Here is a 12178-nt window from a genome sequence, read left to right as displayed (position 1 = left end):
AATCTTTGTAGCTTCTAAATGCAATATCACGCCAGGGACATAAGCAATAAAGACCTTATTTTCATGCAAATATGGCTAGCAAGAAGAACAGCAATCAGGAGGAAGAAAAATAAGGAATAGGTGAATATTTATCAGTGCAATATTGCCCAAAGCTCTCTGCGGGATCTTGATTGGTATTTAGTGTTAGGAAAAGTAAGAAATGATAGACAGAAAGTGGATACGTCTGTAGTTTTATACCCTGTTACACAAATGTAGGGATGGAAGCAGAGAGCTGTAAAATCCTGTGTCCAGAGAAGCTTGTTTACCATTTGCTCATGTGGCAAAGTACCAGCAGAGAAGGTGCCTATGGAGTAAGAGGAGGCGCATTTTCTGAAGACTTTTTGAGCGCGTTTATTGGTTTTTGTAAAGACTCCTTTAGGAAGCGTGCATTGAGATCAATTTTTTATGTGCTCCAAAATACCCAAGATTTTGCTTTGGAAGTATTAAAATGAAATTAGCATTACACTTAAGAGAGGGAAGTTCAAAGGTGATAGAAGCAGTTGAGATGGCAACACAGTTGGGCTTCTCTGCCGGTGGTGGGATGGTACCACTGAATGCGGTCCAAGTCAAACGGGCATGTACGAGTACTAGGGGGAGTGGAGCCACCTCTTCTCCTTGCCTACAAACTCCACCTGCTCTCCTCACCTCAGGGGACGTTCCTGTCCCCTGTGAAGTCTTTTCAGTGTCTTGCAAATTGCTGCAGAAAGCAGTTTATCACTTTATTCTGTTATTGCAGATAAATATTAAAGGCAGCACAGATAGAATTTCTATTCAGCTTAATGCAGGTCATCTCCCTGCTTCGCTTTCTGAAGGGTGTGAGTGAATTCTCCTGGAAGCAAGAGAAAGCAAAGGAACAATAACAACTCAAGAGCCTTAGAGAAAGCATGCAGCTTCCAGTCAGTCCTCCAGTTATGGCCTAAGGTGTGTGCGGTGTGCGTGTGTTTGTTCTTCTCATATTTTTTTTTATGTTTTGCACACACCAGTGCACTCCCATCCTGGGCAGCAGTAACTGGACTGCTCCTGGCCAAGCCTCAGGCAGTGCTGCCTTCCCCTGGCCTGGCTCACCAGGGCTTGCTGGAAGTAGGGATGTGTAGGGAGCCACCCAAGGCCAGTGTCTTCTAGTGAACATGCCAGAAAGACAGGCAGGAGGAGCCCTTCAGGCAACACCACGGATGGCTGGAGTGAGATTCATCCCTTCTGACCTCAGATAGCTACGAACCAGGTATCTGCATTCCAGTCCAGTATAAGCACTGACCTTAGGACGTGAAGAATTTCACCATAAATGCAACTTAATTTTCTCACAGGAGTACATATTTCCATACCCTCACACATGCCACAAGCTTTTGTGCCCCAAGGTAGTTTCTGACACATACAACCGCACTGCCATGCATGCAAAAGTGTTGCCAGGTTGTTTATTAGTCTTGAGATTTCTCTCCCAGCATTTCTACGATATCTTCTTGCGTATGCCTAGAATTTATTTATTTATTGCCTTCTGCTCTGTGTATCAGCAAAGTGATTTCTTTGAAGGCTGTATAGATTTTTTTCTTGTGCTCTGTTTTTTGTCTGTACTGAACTTGCAGGCTTTGGGAGGGAGGGGGGGAGAGAGAGAGGTTTTTCTTAAGTTTTTAAAAAGAAATTGCTGGAGATATTTACATATTAACAAATTTGTACTGAAAGACAGACATCCCCATAGGTTTCCAGCTGTAGTTGAATAAAATAATCAACAAACAAATGCAGCAGAAGAAAGACAAGTGGGAGAAGTGGGAGAATGGGTATAGAAAGATGGAGTGTCCTGTTCTCTTCTAGCCCTTTCTTTTTTGCTGCAAACTTTCAGCAAAACTGGTCTCTTGGTTTATTCAGCCATTGCCTTCTAAAGATGGTTATCATGCCTTAATTCCTTTCTTCAAGCAGACTTTCCTGCAAGCTTCTTCTGTTGCTAGAACCGTCTTCTGCCTCAGGATGATTTCAGGCAGAGGTGTCTGTTTGTCCACAGCTCGGAGCAGAGGCAGCTGGCTTGGAACCAGCAGCTTGTGTCTGTGGTTGCTTTGTCATTGCAAACACATTTAAGAGCCGGGTACATAAATGCAAAGCCGACGCTAATCTGTGCTAGACTAAGGAAGAAACAATTGACTCTGTTGTAACTGAGGATGATCTCTCATGTAATCGGGGAGGCGATGCCTGTCATGGATAATGAGAGCCCGGAGTGAAGTAAATGTGTGCTTTGCAGGGCTGGGCTGTCCCAGATGCTTTTCTCCCCAGTCTCTGCACATGAATGTGCTGGCTCCTCCTCTCTTGTGTCAAGCATAAGTTACTTGTCTTGGCTTTATAGGCCTGTGAGACCTACTGGGGGATCTTTACTATCATCTCTCATACTCTTTAGACAACTTCAGTGCCCTCTGGAGACCTGTCCACAATGCCCCATCACTCATCGGTTAGGTTTTCAGCCAAGGGTTTTGGTGCTGCTTCCCCCGCTGCTCCTTGTGCAGACAAACTCAGAGCCTTCAGAGCCTCCCCAAAACCCCCCTTTCCTGAAATCCTTTTCATGATGTCTGTGAAATCACTTGACAGCAGTTGCTCATCAGCAAAGAGCAATCGCTGCGTGCTGAACAGCTCTGCCGCATCGCTCTCTCGCTGCTCTCCCCTCGCCATCGCCAGCTGTTGGCCTTGGTGCAAAGCCTCTCCATCTTTACATCCTTCTGTGTTTTGTACCACACCTGGCATGACTGCGTTGTAGACTCACAGACCTTGATCATATAAATAACCAGTAACTATAATAACTACAGCTACAAGCTACAAGCTGTTTTTCCTGGCTGTCTGGAAGCTCGGAGTCCCACTGCTTTGAGCCTCATTCTTTTTGAGCGTAGACTGTCTGCAGCGTGCTGGTCCAACACCCGCTCAGGTATTGATCACAAGTCTCTTCTCTATTGAATTTCTCTCCAGGCAAACGAATGAATTAGATTCTCTATCAAAACAGAGGAGCCCAGCAGCAAGTAGAGTATCTCTGGGCAGAGATCTTTCTCTATTGTTTTGTAACAAGCAAACAAAACTGTGAATCTTTTGTGCTTATCTAAAAAAACAAAGCGCCAGTTTGGTTTTGGAAATAGTGGCCTATATTTTCATCTTGTGTTTGTATTGTTTTCATTGAGATTGCTGAAATCTGTTCATTAGTCACAGAAGTGACACAGGTTTTGTGAAGGAAAGCTCCTCTCCTGGGATGGCTGTTTTACCATGCCCGAGGCTTGAGGTCACGTTCAAATCCAAAGCTCCGAGTCACATACTGGTTTCACACTGTGGGCTCACTCTCAGACTGGAGTTTGGAAGTTTCCCAAGTTGGGAAACTGAGGCACGGGCAGGTGGAGGGAGGAGCATAGGTATGGACACTCCACCTCATCCCACATCACACGTAGGGAAGATTTTTTTGGCATAGAGGACAAAGGAGTCTGGGCAACCTTAGCTCCAGAACAGTGAAGCAGAAAATGACCTACTGATACGGGATGTTCGGGGCCCATGTGCATGGGATGTGCAGCTCAATCCCTACACAACATTTACTTGCAAGATGATCTTGGGCAGAAGGCAGCAAATACGAAGGAAGGAAAACCAGCTGCATGTGAGCACTGGAGAAGGGGCAGCTTAACGTGCCAGCAGACATACGGTGCTCCCCACAAGCACAGCACCTGGCTGCCAGTGTGTGGTTAGCGACTCCCAGGCAGAATACTTCAGAACAATTTTTTTCAGCTCCAACACTTCCTCCAGCGAAACCTGAGCCACAATACTTTCTTCCCTCTGACTATCTAGAAAGTGAACTGAAATGGCTACAGCAGGCGCAGTCTCCCAACTCTACTGATCAATGCAAGTCTAAAGCCTAGGCTGATCTGGAGGAGAAATTTCAATCCCAGTCCTAGTGTAATGAAGGGCAGGAGATCCTGGGATCCTTCAGCAGTCCACACGCGGTCTGTGACTCCCTTCTACATGCCCACGGTTTGTCTCTTATCACAGTGAAGTTAATTTTTTCTCCACTAGTGAAGACCTTTCAAGAGAAAGCAGAATTTTCTGTGCAGCTGTTTTCTGATGAAAATATTCCCACTGAAATCTGGGACAAAAAAGATTCCCTTTCTCACCTAGGCAAAGGAGTACATTTCAAACAACTAAACTGAACCTCTGCGGTTTGATCTTTTGCTGCACTTTCTCCATTTTTGGTTGTCAAAAAATACTCTTTGCTGTCCACTGAAATGTCAACCCCCCCTATTCCTAAACGGCAAAATGGCATAAAATTTTTGAAATACATGGGCTTTGGTGGTACCTCCCGTGAGTTCTCATTGACCATTCAGCGAGTTCCTGCTTGGGGGAGGTCAGCTCAAGGGAAGCAGGCTCCTTCCCACTGCAGCCCGGTCAAAACTTCCATTTTCCCAAAAGGAGAAATGCAACAACATGCCAAGCCAGTAAAGCATCTTCTTCTGTTCCAGGCAGGGTGGAAGCAAATTCCTCTGGTTATTTACTACTTAGAGTTGTGGGTAATAGAAACATCTTGCAGCTAAACCAAAGCAGTACCGTTACAGAACACGGGGTGACTTACAGGCTTTGCAGGGGTGAGCACAGCTGCCCCTGGAAGATCTGCACAAACCTCCTGTATTTTCTTTAGCAAGTTATAAACCTGGAAAAAAAAAAACATCAAAAAAGTAGGAGGTAGAGCTGGTAGTAGCAGTGGGACGGCCAGTCCCTGAGCTGCGGGCCGTGACAGAGGGCTCCCATCGGGGAAGCACACGGAGAGCTGCCTGTCCTGCCGGGAGCGAGCAGCTCGCTGCCTGCCTGAGCTCGCCTGCCTGCCCGGGGTGAAGCCCCACCACCCCCAGCGTTTCAGGACGAGAAAAATCCCCCAGTCCCAGGAAGCCGAGCTGGGTAGACCCCTGAAAAAGAAGCGGTCTGTAAGTGATTAGGATGAGTCCTAACACGACTGCATTTCTATCTCCTGACAGCTAATTATTGCAGAGCTTTGCAGCCAAGGCTTCGCTTTGTGACGTTGTTTAATGAATCTCCATTTGTTTTCTTGTCGTTAATATTTTAAGTGTATTCTATTCTTTGTATGGCTTTTTGCCATCATAAAAGGGCTGTTGTCTCAGAGATCAGGCTGAATTCTCCCTTCTTTGAGGGGAGAAAGAATCGTCTGTGTGGCAAACCTGTAGAAGAACGGGCTGAAGAAAGGGAAAAAAGGAAACAAAAGACGTTGTTTTGGAAAACCTCATTGTGTTAAGGAAAATGCATCCACCACTGAAGGCTCCAGGCCAAATGGGCAGGGGACAAACGTCAGCTTGTGGCTGTGTGTCTTGTTCCTACTGCCAGGGCAGACCGAGCAGAAACTTGGAAGCGCTGGAAGGACTGTCACGGTGGGTGTTTTTTCCCCAGTCTTCCAGCTGCCTATCCCGGATACGTGCGCGTGTACATGGGCTGCAGAAAGTGCGGTTTGTAAGAAGCTTGGGAAATATGTCCCACCTGCCCCTGCCCGCCCCACAGACAGCAGAGTCTTGTTCTCCAGGCAATGCGGCTTGACATGTTCCTCTGGAAAGGCTGCGTCTCCGTGGCGATGCTCTTTGGAAAAGGCAAACATGCTTTGTACAAATGATGTCTCACAGGCAATGCTCTTTGGAGGGAGAAGCCTGTGCCTTACTCGGAACAAAGAAGCTGACGGCATGAGAAAGAGACGGCAACTCACCCTGGGCACTGAGAGAACACTGTGACCTGGACTCCCCTGAGTCCTCCCTGTCCACTGCGCAGTCCTGTATCTCCCATGGCTTGTGGGAAACATTGAGCAGGAAAATTGTGACCTGAAGATAGTAAAAGGACCTCATACACATATGAAACACATACGTGTGTGACATGCATACAAGCACATGGTACAATGAGGACTTTGAGGAAGCAGAGTAATTCCCAGGCTGTATGTTTTCCCCAGGGGTGCTGTTGCACTTGTCCCCCTTGCTGAGGTTCCCACCTCTTTTTACCAAGCACAAATAGCACTTCACACAGAATATTCCCAGTTAAAAGGTTTTCAGCTGCTGATGCTCCCCAAGGCCATATGGTATGAGAGACTTGTACTCATTCACATGGCTCCCTGTGCTGGAGGCACCTGCCTGCGAGAGGAAGCTGCTCTGCTCCTTTGTGGACGCGGACTGTGGGATCACCCCACATCGGCGATCCACACCACGAGGGTGATCGGGGTGCTGGGGCCGGACTTGTGTAAGTGGTTTGTGTGGGATCGTTACTTCTAGCAGGCTGGCTGAGAGCATGTGTTTAGCTTTGATTCTTTAACTTCTTCAGCAGCACTGGAATTTCTGGGAAACTTCTTTCTGCAGACACTGATATTTTGAAATGAAGGATTTGGTCCTTCTGGTTAGGCAGGTCTCTTGAAAGGAAGCCAGCAATACCATCTTTCTCGGAGGACCACCTCTGAACGTTTATCATCCTTTCTTATTTGTACTTCACTTCACCCTAAAACAAAATTCAGGTGAAATCCGTGCTGCATGGGAATGATCTTTTCATCTTCAAAGAACCTTTAAATGATTTTCCTGTTCTGAATCAGAAGGAAGAATCAAAAGCCTCAATTTTTTATCACTAACTGAGGAAGGAAAAATTTGAGCCAGTCAAAACATTGGGTCTTCAAGCTGTTTATTTCCATTTGACCTTTAAAAAACATTTGTAGTGTAAACTAAGTTACGTTTCTAAGCTAGAAGTTGTTCCACACAAAAAATATTGTTTTTGCTGAAAGTGACAAAATAGGCTTTCAACAATTTTTTAACACTTTTTTTTTCCTTCAGCAGGAGATTCAGCAAACTGATCCTTTCTCATAGATATTTTTGGCTTCAATAAATTGGCATTGTCTGGGGAAGAGACATTTTGCTAGCAAGAAAGCTAGACCAGGAGCCGTAGGAACAACCACGTGTGACTGATTTGTGGGACAGAAAAATAGAAAGGGCAGATGCCCGAAGAGTACGTGAGTGCAGCCCCTGCTATGAATCCTCCATCAAGCTGGGCACGAAGCACTGGGTTAATGCCATTTCAATTGTTACTTCTCATCAATAGGTCACTAAATTCTCCTAATTGCGTGGTGCTCCCCATTCATCATCCTAGGCTGATGTGGAGACCTGAGGACACTGCTGTGCACATGAGTGCCATCTGCACACAAGAGCGCATTTTCTTCTCGCTCTCCCAGGCTCCATCTGTTGACACTAATGCATTAGTGACACATTTCCTTCTAAATTTCTACGACTGCACCTTTATCCATTAATCAGTATTTACTTTTTTAATAAAACGTACATGAGTAGAATCCTGATTTATACACTGGACCAATTCTGATCCCGCCGTCTGCTGGTCTGCCCTACAAGCCTGGCGCGTACTGCTTGAATGCCCCTGGGTCTTCCCCGTTCTGCTTTGGAGTCCTTCGGGGCCTTTCGCACTGGGCAGGCGTGCTGGAGCATGGTCCCAGGGACCCAGCCTTCCAGCCTGAGGAGGGTAACATGCGTAAGACCAGCGTAAGGCTTTACACGGCTGCTTATTAGGTTGAGTTTTTTAAATCTGGGGAGATTTCTGTTTAGTCTGAATCATTTTCTGCACCTGCCTTTTATCCCCCTCTGGTCCCCATCTTTCCAGGTCTCGTCTTTACACTGGCTGGTTACAGAATCTCTCCGCGTGTGTCTGTATTTTGGCACATTAAAGAAATGTATTTGCTATGTCTTAACTCACCACTCCGGTTTTCTGACCATTCCCCCCATTTACAGGAGATCTAGCTGCTGGGCTGTGTTTGTAAGTAGGTCTCTGAGCAGAGCGTGGGTTTTGGAGCACTGAGCGCAGGAGAGCAAGCTCACTGCTTGAGAAAACCGTGTTGTATCCAACTTCCCCTTTCACAGCAGAAATCCTGCTCTCAACCACAGGACCCAGCTGGCTGAAGCAGGAGAGGCAGCGAGGGTGCAGGACAGCAAAGCATAAGCAGGCAGAACACGCAGAAGTGGGGAGGGAGTTAGTGAGGAGGGGGGACGAGGCGAGGCAGTGATTCATTTGTGGGCTGCAATGAGGGAGCTTCGGGTACAGGCCTGAAAAGTCTTTCTCAAGCCTGACAAATGGGATGACAGCCCTTTCAGGCATTCGCTTTATTGCTGCTATTAGTTATTTTAGAAAAAGCATTGTAATCTGCCATTTCTCTCATGCATTATTCAGTACATTCATTTGCTGTCCCATACACAGGTAGTCGCACCCCAAACACACTTAAGTGTGCGTATACACACAAATAAATGGATTTCTAGAATGGTTCCAGGAGCAGGCTGAGAGCCAGCGAGACCCAGTGGTGCATTATAACCCTCCATTTCCACTGTACTTTGCCAGTGTTTAGTCATTTAGCAGGTCCACATTGCACAGAGGCTGAGGTGTGGAGATTTACTCTGATGCTGTCACAGCTGTGGACCAGAGGAAACACCAGATGAGAGCACTAAGCTGGCGGATTTAGGACACTGACTTCAAGAGTGGGCAGCAACAGACAGTTTGGAGTGAGGGTGCTCAACCCACACCTTACAAACCACCCCTGGGTCAGCAGAACATTGTGCCCGACCTGTTAGCTGGTTTTTCTCCTCCTCTTCCCAGGGCTGTTTAGCTCCCTCCCTGCATCGTTCTCTGACTTGGAGTACATCCTTCTTACCACAAAACCTGCAGGTAGCTCCCGTCAAGTGCTGGGGCACACTTCTGGGGTGGGATAGAGGTGCATGTGGATGCCAGGTCACACGGCAGGGAAACTGTGAGGGGGAAATGGTCAGGAGAGGAGCACAAGGGGCTCTGACCTCAGGAGACCAGCCTGGTGAGAAGTTACGGTCCCTCGCGGTCTGTAGGAGCAGATGCTGCGTTGCTCGGGAGCCAGGCTGCATTTCAGCCATCCCTTTGGCAGAGGCAGGCAGTGTGCAAGGAGAATATGACCGAGGACCCTACCCTGTGCCCTGCCCTGGGCAGGGGCACTGTCCCACCCTGTCCCTCCGTGCCCAGAGCCCTTCATCAACAGGGGGAAAGCGGCCAGTGGTAACAGGCAGAGCCCTGCCCTCTCCTCCTCCTGGCTCAGCGGTGTGTGACTGATGTGCTGCCGCTCCTGCCAGCGAGGATGGGTCTCCCAGGGGAAAATGGGTTCTTGTTCACTGTGTGATTCCAGAGCGTTGTTTCCGCTACAAGCGAAAGCAAGTAGATCGGAGATGGGCTGACAGGAGTGACAGCTGAGCTGAAGAGCAGGAGCAAGAGTGAACAACTTCAGAAATGGGAACTGCTAGAGAAATAATCAGAGCTGAGGATAAAAGCTTGGAAATACCTTAGAGGCAAGGAAAGATGAAGCAAAGCCATATTCAGTGTTACAAATCAGTGTCTTTCTGTACTGACACAGCACTGTCGCAGAAAGTCACCAGGGAGGAAGCCTGTTCTGTGAATGCAGTAGCAGGACAGGCTCCAGGAGGTGAGTGCCAGGGCCATGTACCTGTCCCGGGCATGGGAGCTGCTTACATGATGCGTCTTCATTAACCAGACAGTGTCACACCATCTGCAGGCATCCAGCTGAGCAGCCGTGGAGAACTTTTTAGGCAAAGCTGGCCAGAACCAGTCACAGAACAAAGCCAAGCTCTTGAAAGCACTGCAGGCGCTGAGAGATGCTTGATCGCCATATGGCTGAAGGAATAAATTGGACCTTAGAAAATACCCCGAGGAGAACAACAGACCTCTGCCAGCTTTAAAGCTCCCCCAGTACGTGGAAGACCACTGGCAGACATTGAAACTGCTCGTCTTTGACTCTCTGTGAATACTGGATGCCAACAAAAAGGCAGGCAGGCATGTAGGCAGGAGCCTCTAAAGCACTTCAGGTGCTTGGTAGTTTCCTGCTCAGTCAGGCAAGGAAAGTTCAACTACAAAGTTCCATGGAAAGGCTTTGATGACCTCTGCACTCCACCAAAAGCAAGACATTTCAGAGACCTGTACGGGGAGGATTCTCAGCAGAGTTTGTTCCCTGCTATCTCTCCGTCCTTGCTAACAATTATAACTTTCCCATTCAAACTAGAAATCCTTAATACTGGTGATTTAAAGGAGACGTTGTCATCATGATCCCTTCCAATGGCTGAAAAATGACTTGGGTAGCATTTGGAGAAAGGGACAAGAATTTGTCAGAGGAACTTTGTCTCATCTTCCTTTTCATTAGCTTTCACGAGCCCGGCTGTGCTTGGCAGAGAGATATGCAGGCGAGAGAACGGGGATGCAGCGTAAACGGCAGCCTGTCTGACTAATTGCCCTTGTGGCGATTCAGTGGCTCATGCCAGCGCACTGTGAGATGAGAAAGAGCTGGGGCAACGTGAGCGCTAGTCAGCCAGTCCCAGCTGCATGGATCATGTTTGCAGCTCACCACGGGCTGTTGCAACCTGTTTTCCATCCTTGCAAGTGACAGAGGCTTTGGTGAAAAGCTGACTGGTTTCCCAAACCAGATTCACTTCCATCCTCGTTAGGCCTTTTTGCAGCATCTTTGCTGAGCCCCAGGCACCAGGGTGAGGGGCATCCTTGGGCCAGGACCTTGCAGGGGGTTCTGCTAGGAGCTTTGCTCACTTGCATCGCCCTGCTGCAGAGGGGTAGTCACCTCCTGGGAGCATTTAGTTTTTGGATATGCCTGTCCTCTCCCTCTCTGGAGACTGAATCCCATCAGTGGCCCTTGACAAAGAACTGAAGGATGAGATAATTGGCCTTGACCCCATTATGGATCTTCCCCTTGGCTGTGGAGACATAAGTCACGAGCTGAAACCACAGCTCTGCATAAAGCCGAGTGAGTTAGGCTGCTGCTGAAGGATGAGGGGTGTTTTATAGCTGACAGGGGCTTCTTCTGTCTCTGAGGAAGTGGTGATGCATCTTGCACATGACGGGCTTTAGCTGGCAGGCGCAGAGACAGCGCCACGTAGGCTTTTCCCTGCAGGGCCCTACCAGTGTCAAGGCTCCATCTGCACGGTTCCTCGCTGCTCTCCTGCCACCTCATCCTGACCCTGTGTGCAAAATGAGGGTCCTCAGCCCAAGTCCCCTCTATGGTGTTTGTCTTCATGTAGTCACCAGGGAAGCAAGGCAGCCCAAGGGCTGCAGGAACCTCTCCCAGTTCAATCCCACCTTCCAGCCCCAAAGCTTTTGTGCCTTTTCCTGGGTTTCTGTAATGTTTTCCCGAGTGTTGTGGTTTAACCCCGGCCGGCAACCCAGCCCCACGCAGCCTCTCACTCACTGCCCCTCACCCAGAGGGATGGGGAGGAGGATCGGAATGTAAAACTCCGGGGTTGAGATAAGAGCAATTTAACAGGTAAAGCAAAAGCTGCGCACGCAAGCAAAGCAAAGCAAGGAATTCATTCACCGCTTCCCATGGGCAGCAGGTGCTCGGCCACCCCCAGGGCAGCAGGGCTCCGTCACACGTAACGGTTAATTGGGAAATGCCATAGTGCCAGATGTCCCCCCCCTTCCTCCTTCTTCCCCCAGTTTATATACCCAGCATGATGCCATACGGTATGGAATATCCCTTTGGCTACCTTGGGTCACCTGTCCTGGCTGTGTCCCCTCCCAGTTCCGTCCAGCCCTCTCGCTGGCAGGGCCCAGGGAACCAAAAAGTCCTTGATTTAGTATAAATATCACCCAGCAACAACTAAAGCCATCAGTGTGGTTATCAGCATTGTTCTCACATCAGAGCCAAAATCCAGCACTGCACCAGCTGCTAAGAAGAAAATAACCTCTATCCCAGCTGAAACCAGGACACTGGGCTAAGCACAAATACGCAGCCACTTTCAGCCCGTTTTGAATTCTGCTGGTGGTTTTGGGCATATACATTATCTGTCCTCAGAATTTCTCCTAACTCAGAAGTTGAGATGTGCGTAAACTGAAGCATACCAGAGAAAATGGGGAGCATCACATAGGATTTATCAGAAAACCTTACGCTGCCCCTCCGGCCTGAATAGGGTGTGATTATCCAGCAGCATCACCTCCATAAAGGAAAAGGCAAAGGGATCCTTTTCTTCCTGACACCTCCTGGCACCAAAAATGTTTTCTTCTTCTCTCTAAATCAAAAGGTGCCAGCAACTGCCATTGCCTCCTCTGTCTGGGAGAGCTTGTTATTGCAGCA

The 12178-nt window shown here is 48.3% G+C and overlaps 1 long non-coding RNA gene across 1 annotated transcript in view; it reads right to left on the bottom strand.

Annotated features, from left to right (window-relative positions):
• The window catches only part of LOC308055497, a 57376-nt gene that overhangs the window by 27781 nt on the left and 17417 nt on the right, over positions 1–12178 (bottom strand). The gene's annotated exons all lie outside the window — the stretch shown is intronic.

This window comes from Falco punctatus (genome assembly GCF_963210335.1).
Source record: "Falco punctatus genome assembly, chromosome: 19".
NCBI lineage: Eukaryota > Metazoa > Chordata > Aves > Falconiformes > Falconidae > Falco > Falco punctatus.
Note: the sequence above shows the minus strand (reverse complement) of the source record. Positions and strands in the feature narration are given on the sequence as shown.